Source organism: Populus euphratica, unplaced genomic scaffold, assembly GCF_000495115.2.
Source record: "Populus euphratica unplaced genomic scaffold, PopEup_1.0 scaffold1317.1, whole genome shotgun sequence".
In the NCBI taxonomy this organism is placed as follows: domain Eukaryota; kingdom Viridiplantae; phylum Streptophyta; class Magnoliopsida; order Malpighiales; family Salicaceae; genus Populus; species Populus euphratica.
The window spans coordinates 26,066-31,849 of record NW_011501168.1 but is presented as its reverse complement, the minus strand read 5'-3'; the positions used below and the strand labels follow the sequence as shown (position 1 = coordinate 31,849).

Here is a 5,784-nt window from a genome sequence, read left to right as displayed (position 1 = left end):
CTCTTCACATTTTCATAATTCTCTTCACTCATTTTGCTCTCTTGCATATGCCTCTATTTATAGGCATTCATGGAGGCTTTTCTTCAACAAAGGTGGCTGCCAACTCCAACTCTTCTTCAACAATGGTGGCTGCCAACCTTTGACATCTTGGATGAGTGCACATGGTTGGTGCAATAGCAAATGGTTGTTGCACATTAATGGCAACCAACCTAACAAGCAGTTGGTGCACATTATACAAAATGATCAGAAGATGGGATTTCATAGACAATAATATGCTTGCAAGTGAAAAAAAAAAGGAAGAAGAAAATGAAGTAGCCGTTATTACATGTTCAGCTTTCCTTCTCCTATCTTCGGACCATCACGTGAAATTTCAAAATTATTATATGACAAGTCCCTGCAACATTATTGTTTACATATCAAGATTTTATTGAGGAAATCTACAAAAGGGAAAACAACCCATCTGAGCAAAGAGCACAAAGCCATAACATACGCCTTGTCTTGAATGGTATCAGGAACCCAGGAAGTTACTGTGCCATTAAGCATATTTCCTGTAGGAAACCTAAACAAAACAAACCACTGTGAAAACCATCCCATGTATTTTTTAACAGAGTGGCAGAACGAACTAATTAGAAGGCATCGAGTTCAAGGAATCTCTTTTGCGTACATCTTACTTAAATTCAGCTTTTTCATTTTCATGGAATTTGGTATTCCACCAGTTAAGCTGTTAAAGCTCAAGTCTCTGCAGGATCAATAAAATGAAAGCAATCGTTATCCTACATATTTGATATTTGTTGTGCTATGGTAAATTATTGCATAGTTGATTCTGTAAACACATAATCAAAATCATCAACACTTCCTATGCATGGCCTAAAGGCCCTAAACAATGAGCATCTATAGAGCTTATGAAACAAAATAGCCATGACAGAACTACAAATCGTTTACAAAAGAGGAGATGAAACTTACAGGTATGTTAACCTTGACCAATCACCAATGTACGGGGGGATTTCACCACTTATTGAGCAATTCCTAAGCACCCTACACAAACCATTGAAGAATATCATTAAATATCGTTAAGAGTCACATACATAAATATTGTAACTTCACGATTCTGTTATGCATGTAGTAGTTCATAAAAAAGACTCAAGATCATATAAAGGAAAATGGGCCTAAAAATATATTTATGTAAAAGATCGGTCATAATCCAAATTCTACAACAATAACACTCCCGGACAAATATAATTCTAAGTCTATATGGTTTTTATTATTCAATTTCAATTCATGCTGTTCCTACCTTATTTTTTATCTAATATTAAAAAAAAACAAGAAAACAATCAAAACTCACAAAGATATGATCTTAATATATTTATATTGTTTTTAGTATTTTTAACATCATCTTAAAATAATTTAATTTTTTAAAAGATTTTTAATATATTATTTTTTAAATAATTAATTTTTCTTGTTGGGTTTATGTAAATATTGTTTATTTTTAAAAAAATTAAAATATAATAATAAAAAAAATTAAGGGATAAATTCGTTACTTAACAACATTTTATCTATAAATAAAAATTACACAACACAAACACACACAGTAAAGGGCAATATCCAAAATCATTTTCTTCATCCTTGGCCGCTCTTCTCCTCCAGGTGCTCCTCTCCCTTTCCAAGGCACAATCGTCCACATCTTCTTCTCCCTCACCAAACCTTCCCTCCTAAACTAGCCGCTAGCTAGCCAAGACCAAAAAAGGGCAGAGTCGTTCACCCTCACTCTCCCTTTTTGCTGGTTGTTTCAACTTCTCCTTCTGCTTCTCTACCGCCGACCGAAATAGGTCTCCCCTCCCTTTCACGGAACCCAAGCCCATTCTCCCCCCAGCCGACATCAACCTTCCAGCTCCACACCATAATCGTATGTAAAGCCACCACTTAATTAATTGGTGGAAGACAAAAATGAGTGAAGTTGTTGGCATAATTGGAGGTGAGTTGTTAACATAATTGGTGGAGTTGTTGGCCTAATTGGGGGAGTATGAGGGGAGATGAGTTGTTGGCATAATTTGTGGCATAATTGGTGTCATGATTTATGACATTTATCCCCACTCTTGCCTATAAATAGACAATGCCTTCAAACTTATTTTGCACACCAAGATAGAGAGAAGAAGAAGAGAGTGAAGAGAGAGTAAATGAGGTGTTTTCTCTTAGTTGTTCTCCTATTATTTAAAAAAGGTTATAATTCTCATATTACTTAGTAAAATTCTTCTATACTTACATGTGGACATAGCCCAATTGGATGAACCACATAAATTCTTGTGTGTCTCATTTTTTATTTTATCTTATTCGTTGCCCTTTATCTTATCAGGTTTATATGCCAGTATCCTAACAGTGATATCAAAGCCTTCCTGGTTGGTGTTGTTAATACACAAAAGTTATTCGTGTATGCGGTTATTATTCACGTCTACGACACTATTTACCTATGCAGCACTATTCATCCATACAGTACTGTTCACATACATTACTGTTGGCGTATATAAAAAGTCAATACGATGATTAAATACAATCTAGGAAGTTCTGTCTTAGAAGATTGGGTTTTAAGCAGGACCATTTGTGACCCCTCCAATCTTTCCTAAGAACTTACTTAGTGAAGTATTATTCACACGATACTATTTCTGTATACATTGTAGATCAGTGAAACAGTGATAGCTGAATAGATCTCAGTGAATATAATGGTGGCAAAGTATGAGATTGAGAGGTTTAATAGGAGTAATTTCTCACTATGAAAAATGAGAATCAAAGCAATCTTAAGGAAAGACAATTGCTTGGTAGTAATTGGGGATCGACCTGAAGGGATCATTGATAATGCAAAATGGAATGAAATGGATGGCAATGCTTTTGCTAACATATATTTAGCATTAGCCGATGAAGTATTATCAAGTGTGGCAGAGAAGAAAACAACTAAGGAGATATGAGAGACTCTAACAAAGCAATACAAGTCAAAGTCCTTACACAATAAGATTTTCTTAAAGCGGAGATTTTATACCCTTCAAATGGCAGAAACCATAAGATACCCTTCAAATGGCAGAAACCATAAGAACTCTATTTTCATAACTCACTACGTTGGGTCAACAAATAAAGGAAAATGAACGTCCAGAGCTTCTACTTCAAAGTCTTCCTGATTCGTATGATCAGCTTATTATCAACTTGACCAATAATATCTTCTCAGACTATTTAGTTTTTGATGATGTTGCAGCCGCTATCTTGGAAGAAGAAAATAAGCGCAAAAACAAAGGATACAGAAACAGTTCAAACCAAGTAGAGGCATTGTTGGTGTCAAGAGGAAGATCAACGAAGCGTGACTCCAATGGGAGTTAAAGGCAGGGGAGGTCCAAATCAAGAAGTAAAAAGACTGTGAAATGCTATAACTGTGGTAGAAAAGGGCACTTCACAAGGGATTGTTGGTTTAAAAAAGGTATAGAGAATACTACAGAGTTATCAAAACCTCAAGGATGTATTGTAAGCATCTCAGAAAATGGAGAGATTTTATATAGTGAACCAGCGACAATCTCTATAGATAGAGAAGAACTCACTAGGGTCTGGCTAATGAATTCAGGAGCAACGTGTCATATGACTCCTAATCGAGATTGGTTCCATACATATGAACCCATCTCTAAAGGTGAAGTGTTTATGGGTGATAATTATGCTTTAGAGATTGTTAACATTGGCACCATCAAATTAAAGATGTATGATGGCTTAATTCATACTATTTCAAGAGTGTTACATGTGAAAGATTTAAAGAAAAATCTTTTGTCTATAAGACAATTTGATAGTCTTAGCTGTAAGATCTGAACAAACAATGGAATAATGAAAATTGTCAAAGGAGCACTAATGGTTCTAAAGGCAAGAAAGACAATTGCAAATATGTAAGATCTGAACAAACAATGGAATAATGAAAATTGTCAAAGGAGCACTAATGGTTCTAAAGGCAAGAAAGACAATTGCAAATATGTTTGTATTAATTGGAGAAACACATCATAGGGCAGAAGTTCCAATCGCATCAGCCAGTCCTGAGAAGATAAAACGATGATGTGGTATAAAAACTAGGCCACATGTCAAAGAAAGGTTTAAAGGTCTTCTCTTATCAGAAGTTACTCTTTGTCTTACAAAGGTTACTTTACCTTTTTATGAGCACTGTGTTACAAGTAAACAACATAGGTTGAAGTTTGGCACATCAACAACTAAGAGCAAATGCATCTTAGACCTGATTTACTATGATGTATGGCAAGCACCGGTTGTATCCTTGTGGAATTCCACTACCCACAAGGTAGTCATCAGTAGAGATGTCATATTTGTAGAAGGTAAAATACAAATGGAAGAACATAATAGCATTTTAAAAGAGACTACAACAATCCAGATAGAAAATACCCAGAATCATACTTTTTTTAAAGCTGCAACAAATCATGAAGAGCAAGAATAAATAGAGTCTGAAACTCCTGAAGTTTGGCGGTCGGCTCGTGAAAGAAGACTATCGGCCTGACACTCAGAATATGGTACTAAGAGTAACATTGCATATTATCTTCTAACAAAGGATGGAGAGCCATCAACTTTCCACGAGGCTATAAAAAACACAGACGTATCTTTGTGGATGACAACAATACAAGAGGAGATTGAAGCTATGCACAAGAATAATACTTGCGATCTTGTTCTAGTACCACAAGGAAGAAGGGCCATTAGTAATAAATGAGTTTATAAGATAAAGTGTGATGACAATGATCAAGTGGAGCGATATCGTGCAAGATTTGTGGTGAAAGGATATGCTCAAAAGGAAGGAATATACTTCAATGAGATATTTTCTCCTATGGTACGACTTACTACAATCAGAGTAGTCTTAGCAATGTGTGCTATATTTGATCTTCACTTAGAGCAATTAGGTGTGAAAACTGCATTTCTTCATGGAGAACTTGAAGAAGAAATTTATATGCTCTAACCAGAGGGCTTTGCTGAAACAAGAAAGGAGAACTTGGTTTGCAGGTTGAACAAATCTCTATACAGTCTCAAACAGGCGCGAAGGTGTTGGTACAAGAGATTTGATTCCTTTATAATTAACCTTGAGTACAACAGACTCAATTCAGACCATTTTATGTATTACAAGAGGTTTGAAGAAGATTTTATTATTTTGTTATTGTACGTGGATGACATGTTAGTGATAGGCCCTAACAAAAATCGAGTCTAAGAATTACAGGCATAGTTAGCTAGGGAGTTTGATATGAAGGACTTGGGACCAGCAAACAAGATTCTAGGGATGTAAATTCACTGAGACAGAAGTAAGAGGAAGATTTGGCTTTCTCAAAAGAATTATTTGAAGAAGATCTTGCGACGCTTCAACATGCAAGATTGTAAGCCAATTTCCACCCCACTTCCTATTAACTTCAAATTATCCTCAAGCATATCTCCTAGTAATGAAGTAGAGAGGATGGAGATGTCTCGAGTACCGTATGCATCAACAGTGGGAAGTTTAATGTTTGTCATGATATGTATAAGACCAATCATTGCACAAGCAGTGAGAGCAGCCAGTCGATACATGGCAAATCTTAGTAAAAAGCATTAGAATACTATTAAAAGGATCTCGAGATACATCAAAGGTACCTCAAATGCTGTATTATGTTATAGAGGATCATAATTTACTGTCAGAGTTTATGTTGACTCAGATTTTGCTGGTGAACTTGAGAAAAGAAAATTCAATACAGGCTATGTGTTCATAATTGCAGAAGGAGCTGTGAGCTGGGTTTCTAAACTTCA

The 5,784-nt window shown here is 35.6% G+C and overlaps 1 protein-coding gene and 1 long non-coding RNA gene across 10 annotated transcripts in view; both read right to left on the bottom strand.

Annotated features, from left to right (window-relative positions):
* LOC105117360 (probable LRR receptor-like serine/threonine-protein kinase At4g08850) overlaps positions 1 to 5,784 on the bottom strand; it is a 20,014-nt gene that overhangs the window by 8,011 nt on the left and 6,219 nt on the right. The window lies entirely within an intron of this gene.
* Positions 263 to 1,035, bottom strand: LOC105117359 (uncharacterized). Its single transcript, XR_840730.1, has 4 exons — positions 964 to 1,035; positions 665 to 739; positions 491 to 559; positions 263 to 394 (listed from the first exon to the last, which is right to left on the bottom strand). It is a non-coding gene; the product is annotated as an uncharacterized LOC105117359 (long non-coding RNA).